General features: G+C 39.8%; 1 protein-coding gene across 22 annotated transcripts in view; it reads left to right on the forward strand.

The window, feature by feature from the left end:
- Positions 1-25,182, forward strand: part of LOC143305719 (uncharacterized) — a 94,084-nt gene that overhangs the window by 57,957 nt on the left and 10,945 nt on the right. For 8 of the 22 annotated variants that reach the window (XR_013062848.1, XR_013062840.1, XR_013062844.1 and 5 more), the window contains one exon: positions 13,086-13,346. The exons of the other annotated variants lie outside the window; for them this stretch is intronic. The gene's annotated coding sequence lies outside the window, so the exon portion shown is untranslated. The remainder of the gene's footprint in view (positions 1-13,085; positions 13,347-25,182) is intronic. 22 annotated transcript variants of the gene reach the window in all.

Genomic DNA, 25,182 nt, shown 5'->3' on the forward strand with positions numbered 1-25,182 from the left:
ATTCGACACTACGCTTTGTATGGAAGGTCCAAGTGACGTGAAATTCAGCACCCTCCTATTCCATTTATAGCCACCCTCAATTGTAAACGTCTGTTGCTTTCTTAGAAAAACATTTGACAAGTGCATATAAATTTTGCATCATGAAAAGTGACTAAATAATTTCCGATTTTTAAATCATCTTTTTCTGGATTCGGAACAAAGTAACAAAGTGTTCGAAACGATTGTTAAAACAGGTGAACTGTAAAAAAACAAGTTTGTCCACCATCGATATTGAAAAATCGAACAGCGAGGTCGCGCCCTGTTTTAATCTTACGGTATCGATGCGGAACATTGTTGTTGGTCCCGAGGGGATTTTCGGGTAATCCTAGCTTTTCAGATACCGGGAACAAGTTTTTATTATACAGGCAACCCACGACAGACGTTCGATATTTTAAACGGATGAAGGAGCAATCAATCGGGATTCCGTTGCATCAGATTCGCGTTAAAAGCAGTGGAATTGATGACATTAATGTAATCGATTCCACGAGTATAACGCCAGCGAATTAATGTCCGACGAAGCTGGTCAGAATCGGAAATCTGTATCAAAACGTGCATAGATTTCGTTCCGATCATTTTTCTGCTTAACGCGTTATTTAATTCAACTAATTTATGTTTTTTCGATAACAGTAATTGTACGGAATAATTTATTTATTCAAAAATGTTTATCACAATAACATGAAATGATTTCGATTTTATCGTCGAGAGATAAGTGAAAAAGATCAGAAAAGGAATCTCCTTAAGTACTATGAAGTTAGTTATTAGGAGAGTATATAATGTACTTAATATCAATTTATCACAAAAGAAAAATAGAAAAATAGACACTATGGTTCGAGGAAACGACGCGTCACAATATATTTATGAGTCAATTAATAATAAGAGCAGAATTCCACGGTCCGAGTAGAAAGAGAAAGAGCAATAGATTCACGTGCTAACATCGTTGAACGAAGGATCGCGACAGAGGGTCAATGAAAAGAAAGCAGCTCGCCGGAAGGGTGTTAATTTATGAAGGCTATAGCGTGTGTCGGTGACAACAATTAATTACCCCCGCGAGTAGAGATACGACCGATCCACATCCTACCTCGTATCCTTCTTCCGCCGGTGAATCATCCTTGTTGTCGGAAACCTAAAGTGCTGTTGCAGAAGAACAAATATCCGGTTACGTCCGACGTAACATCTTTATTCCTGGTAATAACATCGAAAGAATAATAGCCCCGGGAAATAAAGAGAAGACAATATTCAATAAAATTGTGCGTTATTACTATTTTCCATGGATAACGTTACAAACTTCAATATTGCATTCTTGAAAGCACTGATGCAGCGGAAATGGATTTCTAACAAATAAACCAATTTTTTTTTGCAGGATGTATTGCATCTTATGTTCTTTTTATGAAAGAAAGATGTATAGCTTGATGCAAGATTATCGTCAAGAAAGCAATAGTACAGTCCATAGACGACCGGATATTGAATCATAGTGCGTTCAGTAATTTAATTAATAACAGTTGCCCACATAACCCATAGAGCTGCAACGCATTACAGCAAATTAACAAATGGATCCAGGGGGAGTCGTAGAAGTCAGGTTTATTTATCGTTCCGCAAGACAATCCTTGTATCAATATTATTTCGAATAGGAAAGATATGAATTCATCATTATCATTACACCTAAACAGCTATTTTTAACATATTATAGAACCTAATTAAGCTCCATCGTATTTTCGCTCTGATCGTATTTTACAAAAGTCCAATATAAAAGTTCCCCCTCAATCCACTAATTATTATAGGTCTTCCTAAATCGTTAAAAGCCACGTTTTCCGTATCGTGCTCGTTTCACAAAGAATTTTACAACTTCGCTAAAGTTATTATTAATTTTCCACCTATCGATGTTCAACATCTGGGAGCTAATCGAAATTCCGTGATGTCTGTTTTTAATTAACGTCTGTCCCCCTCATTTAATCGTAACACGTACCTCCTTTTGCCACGATACTCGATTAAACTGTAAAAAAGAATGGGAAGCAAAAGGTAACAAATTTTACGAGACTCTATTACGTTCCAGCTTATAAAGTAAAATGCTAATTTCTAAGCAAGTTCTTGGCTTGCGTGACTGCTGTTATGGAATAAATTACGTTGCTTTTCTAAATTGGCTACGTGGTCTAAGATCGATGAACGAAACGATTTTTATACACCCCTTATACTCGAACAAGTTGAATATTACATTATATCCGGAAGTACCTTAAACATGTAGGGAGAATAAATGATGGAACGGAAGAGGAAATATATTAGAACACTGTTTACTTTAAACTTTAGAATCCTCGCTATTTATATTCTACAGGTGACGATTTTTATACACACATCGCCACCTGGATTGCGGGCTCGAGTTCATTTCGAACAGAAAAGGTGAGGCAAATACAAAATCCGCCTACAAATAAATGCAATTTTCTCCTTATTGCGTCGAAGTATCACACTGACACATTAAATTAAAACTTCGTTCTCAATATTACGTTTAATACTTTGGTAGATCCTCGGGGTATTTAATCTACGAATCAAGAAAACCAAAATATTTTTCATTGTACAAATAGGCAGGAGAGGAATGTTTTAAACCGGTACTCTTGTTACAGGGTGCATTATTAAAAATGTTCTGATATAAGGTTCGTCGTAACGAACAGCTGCAACGCGACGAAAACTTAAGCTTTTACAGCGTCGCATCGTATCGATAAAAGTAAGCATACAAGGAATGTTGAGGCTATCAATTTGAAACATGAAAAAAAGAAAAGCTCCGAAGGATGTCTCGGTGATATCTGTTTCTCTTGATTCTTCGCCTTTTCTTTTCGTTTCCATTGCAAACGACAGCCGAGTTCGTTTCAAAGTTGCACGTTCCAGGGTAAATTGTTTTCCTCACGGCACAGCGGGAGAATACGGAATTCTCCTACGATGAAATACAGTTTACCGCAAGAACATAAATTTTTATTATGCCTGAAGGATCCCCATCGAAGCCGTCGCATTTTTTTATGGACGTCATCGAACGAGCTACCATTAATTCTCCTGGCTCTTTCGAATCCGGTTGATTATACGGTCTGTGCTTTATTGAGGAATGTTAGAAACTATAAAATGTCTTTGTAATATTGTACAGTATCAACGATATGCAATACGCTCAACGCGTTGAAAATATTCATGAAACGTACACTCGATAGAGAGGGCTTGAAACGCTCTAGCACCCAGCTTTGAATTTACCATTATTCTGTATTTTGAATGGCTTTACAGATGAAAAGCTATTATTGCTATTTTTTAGATGGAATAACTACAATCTTTTTCAACGTGGTATTAGAGAATTATATTTTACTTAATAATTGCCTGATATGTTTTAATGTATAATTGAATTGATACAATTTCACAAAGTATTCGCCCCTTTTTACTCTTCGTTTGGCAACCAACTATTTCGAGCGGCTGCTCGCGATAACAAGGAATCCAAAACACATCAAAGAGTTGAAATCGTGCAAAATATGGAATCGAAATTTGCTCGCAGTGAGTTATCAATAAAACGTCATTATACTTCCACGCTGGAGAACTAAAAATTTCCGCCTGAATTATTAAACTGAAAAGGGTTGAACATCTTCAAGGTAATATAAAGTGTAATTAAATATTTTTTTATTGGTTTAAAAAACATTTTTTTTCAAAATCAACCATTAAATACGTAACACAGAATAATCTCGCTTTATCCATTATCAGACACAATGATTCCATTTCGAAACCAGAAGAAAGAAAAGCAAGAGAATGCACGACACACCCAAGGCGTTAATGTTAATGTCCTTAGTAATAACAACGAAGCCAACAATTACTAGAAACGTTAGATGCATCGCGTTACTCCATTTATATTATTCAATGACATGGTTCACGTTCATTCGAGAGATATCACGGTAGAAATGTTAATTAAAAATGGAAAACAAGAGCTTGTAAGCCAGCAGAGAATGAAACGTCCGTCGCGTCGTGTTGTTCGTCAACCGGTTGGAATCTTGCCGCGATATCACGTCGCGGTTGAATAATTCCCCGTTCCCTTTAGGATGCTAATTATGAATGGGCGCAGCGCGGAAATAAAACTGAGGCATCGGGTGCAAACAGCCCGGGCAAATAATTTATTCTTTCATTTCATTTCTTTGGCCGGTCGCGTAATGCGAGTTCACCGGTTCCTGTTTATAACTCTCGCCGCCACCGGCGAAGATTAAAACGGTCTGGGATAATGAGATCTGCGTGGCGTTCCTCCGCTATTCTCTCTTCCATTTACCGTTTTCCTTCTTTCTCCTCAATTCCCAGGTTTTTCCATAAATGTTCTTTCTTTATCTCGCTATCATCGAGTTGACGGAAGAATTTTCTCATTTTCATCAATAGTTATCTTGCGCGTTGAAATTATTTTAAAGAGATAAAAGAGAATCTTTTTCCCTAACATTTTCCAGCTTCCCTTTATATTTCTTCGGTACCAAAAGCAGTCTCCGATACGAACGACTAGAATTTCTAAAAGTTCCGCGAGTTTAACATTCAAAAAGATCATCCACGATTTCTTCTATCGATATCGGCGAACATTGGAACGTTCGCGGATCCAACGGCATGTTTCTACCTCTGTGCTGCACGTATTTTAATACCAGCACTCGCGTAGAAGTTATAATGTAAAAGTAGGGGCGAAGTTTGCAAGGAACTCGTCGCCGCGACTGGATAAACTTGTTTACCCGGCTAAAAGTAAGACTGTACGTTGTTTGCGAATGAATACATAGGAAAGCAACGGCTATGCATAAGTAAAGGGAAAGCAAACTGTGTTGTTGCTTAGGCGGGCTCTCGCGTCTACGCTGGAACGCGTATGAAAACGTTGGGGAAGTTCGTTGAAAGAAATTGTTGCGCTTTATGGTAACCGCTGTTCACGATGGCACAAGAGTTTTCCGCCCGCCAATAAATGGAAAGCCTCCGAGAGAAAATTCTCGCGCATCGACTACCCGGTACTCCCCCTATGAAAGCTTCGAATTGTACAAATTGTAGTAATAACGTAGACAGCTTTGAAATATTATCGCGCACCGGTAGAGAAACGAGAAAAATCGCTCTTAAGAAATTCAGATTACCTTGAAACGTTTCTCGCGTCATCCTCTTTCTCGAAGAAGACGTTTCCACATTTGTAACGTCTCCCTTGGTACCTTGAAACTTCAACAACAGTCATTTTTACATATATAACATAACACGTTCGAGGTGAGAAAAGTTATTGTCCTACTCTGCCCGTTAGTATTTTGGGCAACGTTGAAAAATTATTCCTGAGTGTCTTCTCTATCCTGCTGACTCACCAACCCCAAACCACGATTACGCGCTTACAAAAATATTAATAGTGGTGAAAAGATTCAATCCGTGTCTCTTTAGTTCAAGTGCAACTTGCTGCTCCTTGAAATTGAGAACCAATACCTTTCTGATTCACTGTACGTTTATAAGTTTCTCAAAGCTCCTATTTTTCACCTTGTCTTCTTTAAAATTCATATACAAAGTGTCTTATTTGTCACGATCATCTTGAATTGCTGTTGGAGATATGAAAAAAAAAAAATATCACAGAGAAGAATCGTATTTCGAATAAGCACAGGTGGTGTTGCAAAAGAAACATCTCTCCGGTATAATCTTCAGGTATATTCCATGGATCTATGGATGGTATCTATCAATAGACCTTGACAGGGTTATTTTCAATGGCGAGGCTCAAAATCAGAACGGTATCGACTTCCGTATATGAGTAAAAACGCGAAGAACTAGTTTCTTGTTGGGTTGACCCATATGACGGACATTAACAAAGAGAAGTCTTGCGGAGAGGTGGTACGAGCGTATTTTCTCAGTGTTGCAGAGCGATGGATAATTGGTTCTAATAGGCGTCTGGAGGCTGACTGCCGTTACATAGGTCGAAGAGGTCCGTCCTTTCTTTCCCTCTTTCTTCGTCGGGTCCCAAGGGTCCATGAGCTTCTAACACAGCGTACAGCCGCATGTTCAAACAGGTCTCGAACGTATATCTGTAGTGTCACATTACGTTATGTTCGCATTAGCTGTTACCAGTTTCATCCATTCCCGTCGTGGAACCGCGACTCTTAATCGTCCCTAACGTCGTCGTCTTTGGCGAGGATACATTAAAAGGAGATAGCCACGTTACGATCGTAATAACTTGCGTATCCGGCTAATGTCCTTATTTGTAAGGAACAAATTTTGAACTAACGTTCCTTCCACCGATGAAATATTTTACGGATAGGGTGTACGCATCGTTGAAAATGTAATTCTAACGTTGCAAACGAAGAAATTGACGCTGTTGCATCGTACCGTCTGGTGGGAATCGCTACATTTATTCTACATTATGGATTGTAAAGATAAGAGAAGTCTAAGTCTTAAACACAAATGACTGTCTAGTTGGAAATAAAAATGTTGACATCGGATTGCTGGTATTCAGTCCTTCGTGATTTCTACTCCTTAAGGTTAATGATCAAAGTACTTTACCCGGCATCAAAGTAACAAGGATTTTCTGAACGGAACGACGACTCTTCCGGACAACGCGAGGCAAAACGTCTTCGCATTAATTGAATAATTAATCAGCTCGCGGGCAAAGGCCATTGCGGATAACGTCCTCGCAATCTTCTCCGTGTGCTTCCGGCAAAACGCTGACGAACCGGCTACTAAATCTTACCGTTTTACTCTATGAACTTTTGCTCCACATAAGCGCGCACCTGCATTTTCCGAAGGGCTGGCGAATGAAAGTCTTCGAAGTTTCGGTGCGAAGAGAGCTGCATCGGATACTTGACATTCCGGACATGCTGGCTCATATCCTTTTACGAGCGATGCCGACTTATCCAGTTGATAAGGCGAGTTCTCAATCTATGTATACTTCGCTGAAGTTCAGCGACACGTGTATGCTAGTACCGAAAGTAATCGAGGCGAAGTCGAAACAAAGAGAAACGTGATTGCATCGATTATTTTTAGAGATCTGATAGAAGAAACAAAGGTAGAACCAAAGGTAGAACCAATATGTGTGGATATTTCGCGATCGAATTGGCGAAGAAATTTCTTCCTTTATCTGAGCTACTACGAAGAGAATACAAATTCTGCCGATCTGATCAGAATTCAAGAAGGAAATCGATAAATTGTCATTGGATCGGTTTTCTTGAAATTCAGGTCAAGATACCATGGAGATTAAGCGGTATATAATTTGACAGTAAAAAACCGGAATAATAATCTTATCGCGATTAATAATTGATATTCGGTGTAGTGTTTTTACGAGCCGGCGTGCTTAACGTTTCTCGAATTACCTTTCTCCGCCTTTCACCTGGTCAGAGCTTATTGTTCCTTTACTCCTTCCTGGTTACATTTTGATGTCGCCATTTTAATTGCGTTGAACCCGAAATACCACTAAAGAGACCCAGGAACAGAATGTTTGTGCATCAGGTTGAAATGCAAATGAAGTCGAACATCGCGCGAGTTTTCCATGGTCCCGCCGCGTAACGGAACGCAAAACGCGAAGATAACGATTGCACCGTGCGCCTGATGCACCGGGATGCAAGTCCGACGACCTATTTGGCGCGTGTGACGGAATCACGGATACGCGACGCGTCGCGGGGAAGGTTACACAAGCGTTCGGAGACGACGGTGATCGGTGGTTATGTTATGCAAATTGAATTTTCCCTGCGCTCCTGAACGTTGCGCCTAATTTCTCTTAGAACGAAATTATAAGCCTGTAACGAGATTTACGACCACCAAGAAACGACGAGGACGCGGTGGAGGAGCGCGCGGATGCGAAGCAACGGTGTGCCACTTCTCGCATTCTTCACGCCCGCCTCTCTCGCGGTAATAGTCGGCGTCGGACACGTTCGAAAAGTCGAAACATCGGCTACACGGAGCCGACTGGGACGCGATAAATTAGCCTGCACCCGCCGCCATGGATCCCCTTATTTCCACGCTTGTCGCGATCGCAAACAGTTAGAGGAATTTCGGCGAACATCCACCGCCGTTTCGTGGGGAACGTTAAGTCTGCAATAACAGAAATTACATTTCGCAAGAAATATACCAAAGATATCTCTTCGGTGTCTAACCAGAGTTCTATGAAGCACGATTTTATTCACATTTCGTGAATATTCTCACGAGGCATAGGTATTGGTGTTTAAAAAAGAGTTGAACGAGCTTCCGTAGTATCGGGTAGGAAATAAAACTTACTATCACCGTTTTAAGAGACCCTTAGCTATTTAATGGTCCCGGGAACAACGGCAATCTCCATATAAAATTCGATTTTCAGCACGGTGTGAGTAGTAGAGATAAACTTGAATTGCGAAACAGGGGTGTATCACTTTAAAATTCATAAAGATAGATCAGACCGATTTTTAACCCTACATCCTTCACTGTTACACGCGCCATCTTCCATCGAATATCGATTTCAATGTTAATTCTTAAAATAAAGAAGAACATTTTTACGTACAATTTTTATTCGACATTCGGCAAACATTTGAACAGGATCAATATTACGGAGGATGTTTGCATTTGTAATATCCGCTGAATGTTACTTGCTAAATTAACACATTCGTGTTTCTCGATGTTATCATTGTTGCGACTACTATTATTATTCCGGCTATTTTTCACGGTAAAACACTGACGTGCTTCAATTTATAGCCAGCGGGAAAAATAGGCCGCAGTTATTAATTGCTAGCTGCGTTATTAACGGTCGTACGTGTACATTTCCTATTTCGCGTCTCTTTTGCAAGCAAAAGGCGTTATTCCGTTAATTCCCCTGATTTTCAACGCTGGCTTTCCATAAAACAACGAATTAAATTCTTGCTACTGAACGCCAACCGAGCGAAACGCAAATGTTACCGAATGACATTCGTGCCCCGTTAACGCGGATGGAGACGTTTCTCCAAAAGTGGCCAATAAACATCGGGGAAACGTTCGAATGCATTAGAAACGTCGTTAGTTCGTCTGGAACGTGACAAATCGGGAACGACCGGTGACATTTTCGCGAGCGGCTACGGAGTTTAGCGTAAACGATTTCGTCGTAACCGGCTAATACCTACCGTTCTGATCGTCAGGAAAGTTTAGCGTACCGTAAATGTCGCCCGTTAACGTCTCTTTGTGGCGTTATTTCACGCTTTCGACGTTGTATCCGTCTGTAATTGGTATCCTTGCAGATCGTTAAGCTTCGGCGTTACTTTCTCCGTTCATTCACGCTTGAATCGTGGAACGAATTAGAGAACGCACTAAAAAATCTGTTGGGTAGCTAACGAACGCACTTATTGTCAGGACTTCACGATCGTTAACGATGTTCCAAGATTATTTAACTCGAATAGAAAAGAAAGAAATTGGAAGGTACCCATGTAGTAATATTTGCTCTGTCATCTTTCCACGGTTGGATTTGCACAGGACAAATGTTTATCGTCGAAACGGGAAAATCGTATAACGGTCGCGCATAATATTCTTAATGACGTTCACCAGGTGGTAAACACTCGAATCGGTTTATTAGCCGCGCGTAAACGTTTCATGATTATCGTCGTTTATTACAGTAGTTCAGATGTGTAAAACGTTGTTCTCCAACACGCCAACGAACGGATACAATAGTCGTATTTGCTGTGAATAAACGTCGGCCAAAGATAATTATCCGTGAAATTCGATCATTTTTATCAACGGTTCTTGCATCCATTTTGGAGAACCACGAACGATCCTCGTTTTTGTGATCCTACAATGGTATCTAAGGAACAGCTATTATATTCGTCTATTAATAAAACTAGGCGATTACGTTAAAGTTATTCGAATAATGCTTTCAAATACCATGTACCAAAGTAAAAGAAATGAAGAAGAAACACTGAAATACTTTCCTAATAGATTTCTTATTTCTTCAAGTCTCAACTTACCGGGAAACAACCTGAAAAAGTGTCCTACAAAGGAACCCCACTTTGAGTCTGGTATCAAGCTCACAGTCATTTACTCCATCTTCGTTGAAGGAATGTGTTGTATTTTCGGATCGAAATGATCTTCGTCGAAACGATCAGAGTTGTGGCGATAATAAGGGAAGCAGTCGTGCGCAACTGCAGCCACGTTGCAAGGAAGAAACGCGTACCGCTAGCGTAAAGAAAGTCGGGTTAATTAAAACAATAAAGTTCTTACGTCGCGGCGAGTAGAACCGAGAAACCGTGATTGATGGATACGTCAGTGGAAGAATAAGAGTCCGACATTGGGTCCAGGATAGACGAGCCGTACGGTTCGAGAAACGTCTCGTCTCGTCTAATTGTATCCGCTGTTTTTGCACCGAACCAGATCCACGGGGTAACAGCTGAACTCTACTAGATGATAAAATAATTAAATCGTTCTCCCTGCGGGCACTGATCGATTGAAAACGAGATGGTCGATAAACGGTATACACGTTAAACAGTTTACTAGCCGCGGTGCGATATTCTTCTTCGCGTGATTTATATAAAGTATTTCGATTGAAATAAACCACCAAGTTATTCCCCGTTATTTCAGATGTGATTTAAACGGTTGCAAGTCGTTGGTTTTATAGAATTTTCAAAGCGAATTTTCTTCCCTCTTTTATTGCAAGAATTCTGTATAATTGTTTTGTGTTTAAAACGCTGCTATTCCGAATAAGAAGGAAAGATTAAATATTAGAAAGAAGATAGCGTGGATCTATTTTCAGATTTAGGTCAAACGAGAAAATTAACTGGAATTCGAAGGTATTCCATTCGGAAGGTGAATTTTCCCTGTGGTAAATGCATTCACAATGCAAAACTGTGTCTTAACCACACAAAGAATATACATACGTATATTTGAACACGGTGGCGAGATTTCGTGCGATTGAATCGAAAAGCGTTTTTCAATATCCTCGACAGAACAAACAGAAACGTGTTGGTTTTCTTCGTTTTCCTCAATCGCCTGTATGCATACTCGTATTACGGAGAGTTTGCTCAGAAACGTCGTCGACCGATATTATTTCATCAAATATCAATATAAAGTCCGGTATATTAACCGTGAATAGTTACAGAATTGTGGATTCTAATTATACATTCATTTGCATAATAAATAATGCATATATGAAGTTTCATAAATTTACATTTTATTACTGCATTCGACAAGATTAAAATACTTGTAGGCGGAAATTATTCTATATTTCTTTATTAAATTTCTGCGGTAAAAAAGGTATTACGAATTTCTTAAGATTGCGTTTCATCCTACAACATCGCTGATGACGAAAATATCGTTTTCGCCGTGAAGGAATCTGCCCTGGCCCGCCTCTTGGTATTTCGTATAACACGCGCCAGGGCAACTGCCAGTTTATGCAGTCTGCTCGCAATTGCCGTCGGGTTTCCTCGTTACAAGCGGTTTCCTTTTCGGCTCGTTACCCCGGAAATTGCGGACCGTCTGCAAAATTTCGACAAAGAACGTTTAATTGATGCTGCTCCCGGCACGCAACAAAATTAAAATTAAATTCAACTCGTTTAGTTCGTTTTTTTTCTCCCCCGCTAAAACTGTCACGATACCTTGAAATATCGTTTCTGGATTTTTATTATTTGATTATTTATTTATATTGAATTCATATGTTCTTATACGGCATTCTTTCGGTAGAAAGGATAAAAGTGTAAACAGAGAGGAAGAAGGTGCAAAGTAAAGCAATCTCGAAGTCGAATCGAAGCCGGAGGAATTGAAGAAAAGATCCTTTGTGCTTTCTGACGCTTGCTCGTTCATGTATGAAAGTTTCCGTCAAACGCGAGCGTACAAAACTCGTGCCACGTCGCGTGTTATTTTCCTTGATTCTTGCAAAGGATTGCGCAAAACGATCGAGTCAATAATAATGTTGCGACGGAAACACTTGAAGTGAAAGAAGAAATCGCTCTCTGCTATCTTATTACGTTTTACAAATAATAAAAACTCGATACTTTAAAATGTTCATGAGCTGCAATATCGATGTCTGTATGCCCACATAAATAAACTTATCTTTTAATTTATTTTGTTATCCGTCTTTCGTTGGTTTCGTTCGAAAGTCCTCGGTTCCGTAGAATTTTCCTAGAATCTTCTCGCGGAATTTTCCGTCTACCAAAATGAAAGAAAGAAACACAGCGGAGGAAAACGAAAGAGAAAATAGAAACGGAGGGCTCGGCTGAAATTAGTAGGGACGAATAACAGAAACGAGAGGATTAAACTCGTCCAGCTACGTGGGAATTACATTCATTAAATTGCTGAAGTAGGGCTACGAAAATAGTTTTTAAAAGAAGTGAGTAAACGAGGTAAAGAGTGAAATTCTACTCGATGAGAGAGCTCGTCAAATAAATATAACTGGTGACGAATAAAATAAACTTTAACGCTTTAAATGCCGCAATGGAGATGGACACGTGTAGTCAGACGTATTGAAACTTCAATTGAACAAACACACATTTTGCACGCGTCTCAGCTGAGAAATAATGGAATATTTAATAATGATTTTCAAGCTAATTACAGGATTTTCACTAACGTGGACATCCTCAGAAATTAGAAAGCACTCTAATTAAATGTACTTGAAGCGAAGGATGCTCGGGGCGACAGGAACGGAGAATCGCGACGCGATGTCTCGAGTATCAGGATCCTATAATTGGGTCGACGCGAATCGCAAGAAGAAACGTGTCTCGCACGAGAGCAATTTACGGAAACTCCGTTCTACGAATTTTCCGTAAACACGCGCTGAAACTAACTAGCACGTTTAGACGCGTCGAATAAATCGTAAGATGATTTTCCTTAAATACAAATTAATTCTAAAATTTAAAGACGGTTAGCTTCAAATAGTCCTCTCCTTATTAAAAAGGTATATGTGATATTTCGTTTGATTCTGGTCCTAAATTCATGATTAACCTACGGCAATTCACCTTATCATCATTGCACTTGGTTTATCGGTCTGCACAGCTTTTAAAGATCCGGGAACACGAATGGATTATGACGAATAGTCGACAGCGTTGCCTGGGGTACTTAACTGGCCGCCATTACTACAGGGGCCATTTTTCAAATGGACGAGGTATCGTTAGCGGCGTTGAAGGCCTCTCGCTTTTTTTCAGGGAGGACTCGAATTAACCGGCACGCTATCGGGACCTCCTTGATATCGGTACAAGGAGGACCCTCAAAAGTCGCACCGCCAAGGGATTATTAATTTCTCGACACGACTGAAAGAGCACCGCTTCGAACGGCAAGCTTCGAAAGGACTTTAGCTTCAGCACGAGATAATAAGAAAAATGAGAAGGTTACCTGTTGTGTTCTTACCGGAATGCTTGAGATGCGCCTGCAATGAGAATTCCTCGAAAGAAGCATTCGTTTGGCAGGTACTGTTACCTCTTTTCTACCAACGCGTCTTCCATGCTTACGAAGAGCTTTAGTTTTTTATTTTTAGAGAGATCGTGCGTAGTTATTGGTATGAAACTCTAAAGATATAAAAGAAATGAAAACTCAGTAAAGTTTCTAATATTTCTTAGTCCATAACTCGAAACTAATTTCAACTCATTTTGCCTTCTTTTCAAAGCTGAACTTATCATTTTCACCACAGTCAACACCGCATTTGATAAAATCACGATCGGGTTACACGAAAATCATTCCGTGTCCACCACCGAATAGCCGATACCTTCTTTTTTCCTGTAAACTCATCCAGAGCTTTTTACAATATCATTTTTACACCGCGGTTTTTGGAACGACATCGTCGAATAACAGACACTCGATACACCCGGACACGTTTCTCGATCTGCGAATGAAAGGTAAGAAAAAAGTAAATGAAGAAACGGATTGTCAGTATCGGAATGTCGGGTAGACGGTTTCGCGATGGACGCGGAATCGAATTCAGTGGGAAGAGAAGGGCGACCGCAATGCAACGAACAACGTCTCTGCAAGAGGAGATATCCCCGTGAGAATACGAATGGACCATCCGGTACAATAATATCGCGACTCTGTGGCTTCCTCGAGCGTTATTATCCGACTGGAAACACCTCCTACGTTGCCCTTTGTCCGCAATCTAAATCTTAGTTACGACTTAGCAACGGTGCTTATGGTTTTGCGGTAATTATAATGACGGACAACGCAACAACCCTTTTCCATGATTGCTCTACCCTTGTTGAACCGCGAACCGCGACCTCGTGCACTTTGATACCATCCTCGTTTTGTTACGTAGACTTGAAGGAAGAAGTTGTAGCTGTTTGCAGGAATTTATATAACAAGGTATTACGAGGGTGAAAGAGCGTACATATACGTCCTCGAGAAACGAGCAAATCCCAAGTTATTCTTCCGTTATTATTTCATCCGAGATTGTATTCGATTTAGCAAACACTTAATTCAACAGCAAACGCTTCGCTTAGTTCAAGAAGGAACACGCTGTTCTCCCGTTCCTAAGCCTTTAAAAACATAGTTGATTCACGTTCCACGGGGTATCGCCGTGAAAAATTAACGTCCAGGAAGTAATACAAGGGATATCGTCGAACATATCGATCGAACGCATAAATTCACCGTTGAAAATCGCATCGGGTGTACAACCACGCCGTTTCGACAGCCACTTGCGTAACTCGGTTCTTTCCGGTAAGGACGGATCGTAAATGATCCAAGTTCGCGTTGATACCGTGGACAGTCGAGCATTTAATAATCTGCATTAAAAAATAATTGTGCATTCCATAGAGAGGAGGCTTTTAAGCCGTGCCATACATTACGAGCGCCGTTTGGTGGGTCGGATTCACAAAGGATCCCAGAGCGTGGAATTTTTCATGAAGGTTAAACCCCTCTGAAATTACTTATTCGCTCCGGCTGTTTCGCTCGAGTAAATACGCTTTGAAGTGTTACCGTGACCATCTCGCTCTATTCTGACCACCGTTGTCAGTCATTGCATAGATACGACTGGAGAATGTCTAGAAAAATTTGATGCATTAACAGATAATCGATAGAAATTCGTTGCGAATATTATTTTAATATTCAGACGTATTTTGCGATTAACCTTAGATTTACGTGAACGCATATATATAGGTGGTCAGTAGTGAAAGGGTTAATAAGCAAAGGAATGGGTGATCGCGAGGCGGAATCAGCGAACACCGCGAAATCCGATGCTGGATCTGATGCTGCGAATACTTTCAGACAATCTCTGCGGTGAACTCGAATGCGTGCAACAGGATTCGAGGGGAAAACTAAGCAAAAAGAGAAGGGCGGAAAGAAGGAAGGCTGGGAAGAGGTAGGTTGAAGTGGAAATTGAAGGAAGAGAAGGAGAGATGGTTGAAGAAGATCGGTGGTTAGGATGCCAGACGCTGGTTCGCGTGCTAAACTATGCGTGTAATATGGTGAATTATTTTAGCTCGAGCACTGGGCCCGGCTGTTCTGAGCCGTACGCACATGGGAAAGAGATTACGCCACCTTGAATTCTTAAGCTGCTGTTGCAATTGCCAAGTGCAGCCGGGGGCAAGTCGCCAGCCGGTCTAATTAACGGCCACCACGACCCATCGAGAGAGCCGGCTCGTCGAAAACGATCAAAAAGACAACCATGCCACGTTTGCGTGTCCTTTTTTTTTTTTATCGCAGTACACACGCGTGCCTTCCTCTTCTTCTTCTTCTTTGATTAGACGAAGAGCAAAGCTTGTTGCAGTATACGCTTTTGCTTCTATGATCCCTCGAACACTTGTTGTACCCGTGAGCCATACGGCTGGATCTAATTGCACGTATAACTCTTGCAATAAATTCGATACGTTCATGGGGCATAAATTTGATTGCGGTGTAAGAGATTTGTCTGCTAGGTGTCTGTCGATTTAATGAAATAGAATTAGATTGGTATTGCGTTCGCTGTGATTTACGTGCATTGAATCACTTCAGACTCGATTGTGAAGTATACCGGCTTCTATTAGATTGCCGGAAAATAAATGACCGATCATCGTTCTTGCATTCACATATAATTTACATGTATCAATCAAAATAAGGAGGTGGTACAGGATCGATTACGGCTATCAACACAATAGTAAATTCTAGGGATACAGTGTAGTTTTTGGGGGAAGAAGCATATAGATAACTAGACTATCGTTATGAAGCAATATATTTCGATGGTATCATCCTGATATTCCAAATGAACATATCGTTACAGATTGACAGAGTAATCAAAGCAAGTGGGCAAATCAACCGGAATTTGACGGATTGGTACATTCAGATATCATGATTGTATTTGAGTCGACAATTGGCGAATGCATGGAACTACGTCGTCGAGATCGATTCAAACCTAATATCGTATTGGCTCCAATCAGAGGAACGTAATTTCGTCTGACAACGTCGCGTCGCCCTTTCTTTTTCCTCCTTGATCGCATTGAATTTGGCTGATGTTAACAAGTACCACGGTGAATACTAAACACGCGTAGTATCGTTCGAAATTCTCAGAACGTAATACAATATTCCAAACGTTTTTCGCGAATCGGGGTCGTCGCGAATTGGGCTGCTTGTGAGAAAAATTAATTAAATCCTAGTCGTTCATATTCAGTAGGTAAAACTGAATTTATCTCGATCAGTTAATTACAATCTATGCTGAGACTGTCGAATGGAAATTTACAATTCAGATCTAACCCAAAATCAGTTGAATTTTCCCTCAGCTGTTACAGATTCAATAAATGGCCGGGAACGAAGCGGTTCGAAGGAAACATTGCACCAACTCTACGCACGTTCGTCGATTATTTTCAGATTTCAATTAAACTATTGCAAAATCCCGTATTGTGGAACGTTGAAATTGCTGTAACGGGAGTTAAGAATGGCCAGCATCCCGCGATAAATTGAGCAACTTAAATTACTTTCCACCCTTACCGAATCGCTGCTAGCTCGAAGGCGATCGACACGCTGCGCTGCACCGATCTATTCATTGAAAGTATATACTGTTATGACCCGTAGTCGACCTTGTTGTTTGTTCAAGCTCTGTTTAACCCTTTAGCCACGATTATCGATTATATTGGACTGTTATTAAATTGAAATTCTCTCCGTACCACGTTTGTTATTTCCGAATTTCGATTTTCAAAATGGAACCATTCTATTTTATATTTTATAACTTTTGAATGTTTTAAATTCTTTTAAGTTGTTCTTTTAACTGTTCAATTAAATATATAATATCTTTGCGTGCTATTAAGAATCGTGAAAAAAGTTTCGAAACTATAAAGCAAAAATTCAAAATACACAAGTTTGCTATGAAACTAAAAGGTTGCTAAAAAATAACGAACCATGTGCGCGAATATATGTTTTCTAGATAACTCGATACATCGTGCAACGTAAACATTTTCAGCGACCACAGCGATATTTCGAGTCGGTTGTAATTCGAACAACGGAAAAAGGGTACACGGAATAAAAATACCGTAAAGTTTCGGTGTCTAAATGAAAATAATAAAAATACAAATTTCGAGAGTTTCAGCGCTTTTAGTATTTTTATTATCGTAACAATGCCAACGAACATTTTTAATTGAATCTGCGAGCTTAATGGTGCTTCAATAGTAGAAGGACCATCGCGTACATTTTTGTTTCACCGTTAATTTTTGGGATCGAATATCGGTCACGAACAAAGGGAATGGTAAAAAAGAATTTGGTGGTTAAACAATGACGTAATTTCATGGCTAATGAGCGACCATGTAATGAAGTTCATTAAACCGTTGAAATATTTATTGCATTTTTTTTCTGTTTACGGTGTTACTTCCATTCGTTTCTTTACGAAAGTAAAAATTGCATTAATTTGTTTCTGCTGATCTCATTTCTCCTTCATTTTTCATTTTATATTTACTAAGTTCTTTTTATTAATTTATTTTGTAAGCGTTCGTTTTTTTGCCCGACAAGTTTCATTTTAAAGAGAATTAATTATATCTACGAGACGTTTATGAATAAATTTGAATAAATATATAATCTTTGTTTGGTAAAAATATTAAAACACGACGACGTTTTTTAGCGTTGAATAATAGTATGAAATGGTTGTTTATATTCTAGTGTCAGCTAAAAATAATATTTTAAAATAAAATTTGAATATATTAACCGGTGTGATAACAGAAAGGTTGTACTCTATTTAAAATTTGAACGGTACATTTTAACGAGAGGGTATTGGGCAAGTCGAGCTTTAATAGTCTATTATGTAATTTCCCAGGAGGAACGTGTACTCGAATATCGGGGAAGACTAATTAATAATGACGGCAAATTGAATAAATAATTGACGCTTAAGTGAAATCGCATCAAAGCTCAGGCAATTGATGTACCAATAATTACGCCATTCATAATTTTCATAGACATGAATTTTACAGCAATTGCCCTTGTGGAGTTGTTACAAAAAATATTTTTAAATGAATCCTATATTTTGGCCATTATCAATATCATGCAAGTAAATAGAATTTTCTCTCTGTAAAGTATCAACATTCAAACGAAGTTAATCGAAGAATAAGCACAACGTTCGACTGTTGAAATATCGAATCAGTTTCCAATGGAATCGGCCGATCGTGTGCCAGCCAAGCGAACGAGTTAATAGGTTCGTGCACGAAACAGTTGATGCTGTCGACGGTAATTCATAGCGGAGAAGCAATAATCCATTTAATCATTCGAACCATCGAGGGGGCAATTCAGATAGAAATTAATCAGGCGCGATTAAACATCATCGGGTTAATCCCTTTTTTCTGAATTTCCTTGTTACCTTAGAAAAATATATTCTTCTCTCTAAAAATAAGAAGAAAACGTCTAAAACGTCGAAACAATGGCTATCCAATTTTCAAGAGGTAGTCAGCCTCGAATAGAAAAATTAGGGAAAAAGATCGCGTCTTGTTGAAACAGCACTTGGTGGAATTGTCTGAAAAACAAAGGATCCTCTTCAGCAATCCAATCGTAGTTTTCCTGTATCCTCTCGCGGGTCGTCTTCTTTCTTCTTTGTCGAGAAGAAGACTCGAACTGTGATGCAAGAACGCTCGTGCACATACATACACTACCGATCAAAAGTTTCAGACCATTCAACACATTTATTCTCGCGTCTTTGGTAATGTGATTAACGTATGAATCATTCATTTTGTAATCAATTATTTTACTTGTACTTGTAGATATTTTAACGGTACTGTAGTGTAACAGCTGTTGCTCGCGTTCAATCGTTGCCTCCTCGTCTTCTTCATGGCGAAGAGAAGAAGCGAGGATGTTTTTCGTTGTTTTAAAAAAAGACGTCGCAGTTCTCGACGAGATGCAAAAACAAAAGCGAGCGTTTGTATTAATAAATTAAATAAGTTAATCGTCCTACATACTTCAGTTAAATTTGACAAAAATATGTATAATTGAAATTGTTCGAAGAGAGTGGCAAGAAATTTTTGCCCGATAGTGTACTTAGATCAGTGAACGGTTGCATCGGGTTGAATGACGCGTTGTCGTCGTTATTAAGATTTCATGGCGCCTCATCCGGCCGTAGCATTGGTCAGGTAGGCTGGTCTAGAATTTACACCGGCTGTAATTCATTTCACTGCCGATAAATAACTCTAATGACAGTTGAATGGCGAGGAAGGCGGGAATCACGGCCAACAAGGGCTCAGGTTGCAGGAACTCACGGTATACCCGTCCGTTCGATGTCTTGCTGCTTAACGGTCGATCCACGTGAAAGCGACGCGAATCACGTTTTACACGTATGTATGGTGGCCGTGAACGCGATGCTCTCACTTCGGATCATTAAGCACCGATTTATAGAATTGATTAGTCTAGAAATGGCAGGGATACGCGTACATCAGCCAGCAAAATATGTACGGACGCAGACATCCGGCGTACACGTACGATTTACGAAGCTGTTTGAATAGCTCGACGTAAATTGGTATCTTATCGGGTTATTTAGTTATCGTAACGACCGTTTCACGAGCCCCGGCTCAGAAATCGTCTTTTCCACGGGATACAACGCGCTACTCTTATTTCCCGCCCCGGGGCGATGCCGTGCGCGTTGATTCGCTTATTACCACCCTTCAGCCGATCCTTTTCGATCGTGACAATTTTATTAATTTCCATTTACGACGCTTCTTTAATATCCCCTTCGGGGCATGGGACGGCTACGTTGTATTTCAAGAAGAAGCAATTAATTCTTTTAGCAACTTCGCACTCTGTGTTCTTGAGAAATATAAGGTTGTATGTAATTGGTGGTACGAACATATAGAATGTTGATTCTATTCGAGATTATGCGAAGTAACAGCTTTTTCTTTTATATGTAACTTCCTTTCCGAGATAGTCGAGTTTCTACATTTGCGTGGTAGGTGTTGATTTAATTACATCAAATTTGAAGAGGAATGTTGTTCACCATTTCATTTTATTACTACGCGGACAGTATTTAGATAAATTCTAAATACATTAGATAAAATTCTTAGAAGCTTTTTTGACCGTGCAACGGACCTAATAAGTGCGAAGATGCGAACCGTGATATATTTTTAATAAAATAATACGGGTGATAATTTCGCGAACGGTTATTAGTCGAAAGCACTTAAGGTGCTACATAAGACGGGTTAAGTGTGCAAAATCGAAGAGGGGACGATCTCGGGGAGATGATGGTGCTAGGTCGTTGGTCGTTATTTCTATTATCAATTATCGCTTTTATGCGAGCCAGACAACGAGCTGAACACGAGGCTGTTCGCGATCATAAAGTCACCCCTACGCTCGAGGACCGGCGACATGTGTAACAATAGCAATAACGGTAGCTACCTCGTTCCGAGCAATGATTTCAAATTGTTTTACGTCCCTAATAAATGTCAATCGATACAGCACCACGCCACGATTGCATCGTTCCTTCTGTTACCTTGCCGCCGTGTCGCTCGTAAAAAAAAAGAAGTCTCGTTTTCATAAAAGTTGGAGGGAAAGTTCCACTCCTCCACGCGTCGTTCTAATTGAGAATCTTTTTTCGAATACTTTGTTATCGCTCTTTTTCCTCGATAAACTTTGTACATTTTGCTCGTTGAACGAGAATAAACGACTAGGTTATTCGATTCACGTAGCAACTTTGATAAGACAATTATAAGATTGCAGGGATAAGTTGTTCTTGTTTTTGGATTCTTTTCTTAAGCGAATGGTTTTGACATTCAGAGAGCAACTCGGGTAGAAAGTTGCGAAAAGAATATTGAAACGTTTGCGGATAAAATAAGAAAGAAGGCTACTTCGAGAAACGCGTGTAGACAATGTAGACGATGTACAAAAATAAAAGAACGAGTTTGAAGGGGCATGTAGAACGAGCTAAACGTCTGGTATGACGAGGGATAAAATAACAAACTACTACGGGTGTACCAAAAAACGGTCCGGACAGCTGGCAGAACGAGTCAGGTGAAAGCGAATATAATTATGAAAATAACAGGTCTAAGAGGTGAAAAATAAAAAAGAAACAATCGAGTCATCGCATGGACCTTTCTGCGTAACAAGTAATAATGTAAAACACACTTTGCTGCAATGTTTTACACGTGTATTACGGACATGTTGAAATTTTTATGTGTCAGCTGCTTTTCGTTCAATGAAATTCTTTCGTGTATAGCTTGTCTTATCGGCAGAACCGCTAAGTCATCGACCACTTTCTTTTTTTTCATCGTTTTGATCCCTCTTTATGCTTCTCATTCTTAAAAGGTATAAGAAGGTTGCTGATAAAAGATTTGAATAGAAAGAGTTAAACGTCATATCCGACTAGCTTTACAACTGAACGAAGGAAAGAGAATTCTGTAAGGCTCGGCAAACGTTTAACCGCGCGTAACATAGACCAACGTGTTTGCGCATCGTTGGACGATTTCCTTTTATTTCATCCTCGTTGGCCACGCGTTTTCTGTATCACGTAGCAGTCGGAATAGAAGGACTAACGAGGTATCGTAGTCGTAACACGCTGGTCCGGCAACAGATGCCAGCTCGCCTTCCTGGAGGCTCCAATTAATTGTGGTATCATCACGCGACCGCGTTATGTGTACACGCGTGTACACGCGGAACCAGCTTCGAACTGAAACTACGAAGCCGTACTTAAAAGAGGGTTGACCTGATCACAGCCGGATTAGAAACAGTCGGAGCTGTTCGCTCGATATTCACGGATGCAATGGCTGCTCCTTTTGTTCGATTTCGAAGCCGAACGGGATTCCTACGGACGTTTCAGCTTTCTCTGGTGTTAACGATCGTTGCGGCCATAAATTGTTGCGCGGTTCCATTTTCCATCGTACATCGTTGCCTGATCGTTCGTTGAAACAGTAAATTGCAAGGTATTTTAGATTCTGCTGAAGCGATACTTTTTTCTTAACGTCTTCAATACCATAGTGCACCGGAGTCGAATGATAATTATTGCTAAATCGTTTTGATGATATTCTGTTATTTTTTTCGACTTCAATTTTCTAATTGCGTTCGTTTTCGTTAGGGAAACCATTGGGAAAGCAGCGAGCAGATATGCATGGCCATTAGCACTTTCCTCTTGAATTGCTAAGTTAATGTTTATAGAAGGTAGCCGTTTCGATTACCAGATTTAGGAAGAAAGAACTCGTTAATGGGCTGGATACATCTAGCTTAATTGGTAGAGCTATCGTTCCTTCGAATACCTAATCTAGCGATCCGGTTCGATCCACCTTTTCTCGCCGGTACCATGTTAATGTTAATGTTAACACATCGAACAAGGTTTCTACAAATGTCTCCGCCTTTTTTTTACTTTTAATTATGCAGATAGTTACATATTACGAAACATAGATAAGTCAATAAAAAAATTAACACGATGAAAACCGAAAAATTAATACGACAGGAAATTTTATAATGTCAACAGCTTGTTACTCATAAAGAGCCCGTGTAAAGATTCCGCGTCAAACATAACATTTATGTTACAAAATAAAATGTTTAAAACGCAAGCACCTTTGAAAAAGTTTTCTCGTGTGTAACGACATTTGCAGTCACGATTCATTAAACGATAACACGCTTATCGGATAATCTGAATTTGTAGCGGCACTTCATAGGTTTCGCGTTCGTACGATGACTTGATGATAAAGCTTATATTTTTTATATTCCTCTTTTTATTACAAATTGTCCCCTCCAACAACACGACTCGACGACGCGATCGTCCAACTTATCTTCGTCGTCGCAATTATTTTCGCTTCGTCGCGGCTTTAATTTACCGGACGAGTAGGATTTACGATAAAACTCGCGTGTCCATCGCGCATTTTCCCGCAAAAATCAACGCGGAAGTCAAACGCTATTCGAGCGACCCGTACGTACGTAGGTTGAATCGAAAATAAATCTCGCTGCATAGATCGCGAACGCGTGGACACTTCATTCCGTCTTCTCGCTTCTGCTTCGCGTTGAAATTAACTTACAACTTTTTTTCTTCCCCGCACGACAACGGGGACAGAAAGCATTCGTCATGTTTTCGAATCGACGCTTGACGATGCTTAAGGGAGTTGTAACTCCCTCAGCTCGGCGAACTTTCGTGAAGGAAGAAACGAATCTCTGTAGCCAACAAAAAGAAACGGCATGTCACTCCCAGGAAACTTTTGGCTAACTTATCCGTTCGTTTTTTAAACGATGAATTTTGATGATATTTTATATCCTTATGATTTTGAAATTAACACCTTACCTTTGTTATGGTATTATTTCAAATATTTATTATTCTAATTATAAGGCAACTTTCTATCAGGATACCATGGACGTTTAACGAGGCTATTTAAATTTTCCATCGAACATAAAATAGATAATCAATTCCTTTATCGAAAATTTTTATAATTACTTCAATTCTTCACTGTAAAATAATACCAACTAGTTGACTGTTAACGTCCCACAGCAAATAGGAGTGCAAGGGGTTAAATCCATACTATTGCTCATCTGTGACCTCGTACCAATCAAACTGTTAAGAAACCGCGAATACGACGAAGTCACGATTCGACGGCTGAAGTAGTATATTCCTATTCTCTCAGCTCGTGAGTCGATCATATTAATTAATCGCATGGCGAGCGTAAAGCACAGCTAGAAATCCGGCTTTAGGTGGAGGTGTAACACGGCTTGGAGCAACGAAAGTCACAGGGCAGGATGGAAAGCGCGATAGTAATGGCGCGAAGAGGAACGAGAAGACGTCGCGAAAGAGGGTTGAGAAGAGACGGTCGAGATAAATCGTGGAAGTCGGTCTGCGGCCTTATTACATCGTAAATTCCCGCTTAGTGATGGATAACATTAACCCATCGGCAACGACAAATTACTTAACCCCACCGAGAGATCAGGATGAACCTTTGCTCACCCGGAACTGGCCTCTCCTTCCGACGTGGACCAGTGACCCGGATCGATGCTTCGGTTCGCACAACTCGTCGTACTTCCGAAAGTCTGTCGCAAAGATTGTCCGCTCGAATCGGAAGGGCAAAAGCTTCGCGGGAAACAATTCGAACGCTTTGTCTTCTTAAGCGAGCGGTTTTATTAATGGAGTGTTATATATCACCTTAAATCGAGACGCTTTAGCAAATGAGTTAGAAAAGCTTTTCAGTCAATTTATATGAACTATTATGATTGATCGTATCGTGATAAATTATTCGTGTATTATGAATTTTAAAGAAATCATTCTGAGAAATTTGCAGATTAGAATAAGGTATATAATTCTTTATATTGACGGAAATATCCTAATTGATAGATTCATCAAAAAATTGATGTACTTTTAATTTGTACTTATCGAAGTTTGCCGGAAGGAAAAGAAGGACTGATATCACGGCACGGTGATCGCGATGATTTATCATTGTTCAATCTTTAAAGGGCTTCTTTAACGACGCTGCTTGGCTCATTAGAGCGTACTTCTTACGATTCCATCGGTTGATAAAGTATGCACAGATGTGCATGCAGGTACGTATGTAAGCGAGCGGAACAGCCGAAATTGAAACACATGTCATATGGGCTCGTTAAATCGCGTGACGCATGAAAACTTTCGAATTAATCTTTCGAGAAATTCATTATCGTCAAGCCACACATTCGAATGTACGTACAGTTATGACGACAGAAGATGATCTTCAAAAGCTACTGCATTACCTCGAACGAAACGATTCGGATCTGAATTGTCCGAATTACTGTCCGTTTCATAACCACCAATTAATCAGCTTTTTTCATTAGCAATATTTCAGAATAATTCGTCTCTTGGTTTGGCACGATTTTAATTTATTTCAAAAGGAGAAATTAACAATAATTTTTCATTTCAAAATGATATACGGAATCCCATAATAA

The sequence above is a fragment of the Osmia lignaria genome, chromosome 10, assembly GCF_051020975.1.
Source record: "Osmia lignaria lignaria isolate PbOS001 chromosome 10, iyOsmLign1, whole genome shotgun sequence".
Lineage (NCBI taxonomy): Eukaryota > Metazoa > Arthropoda > Insecta > Hymenoptera > Megachilidae > Osmia > Osmia lignaria.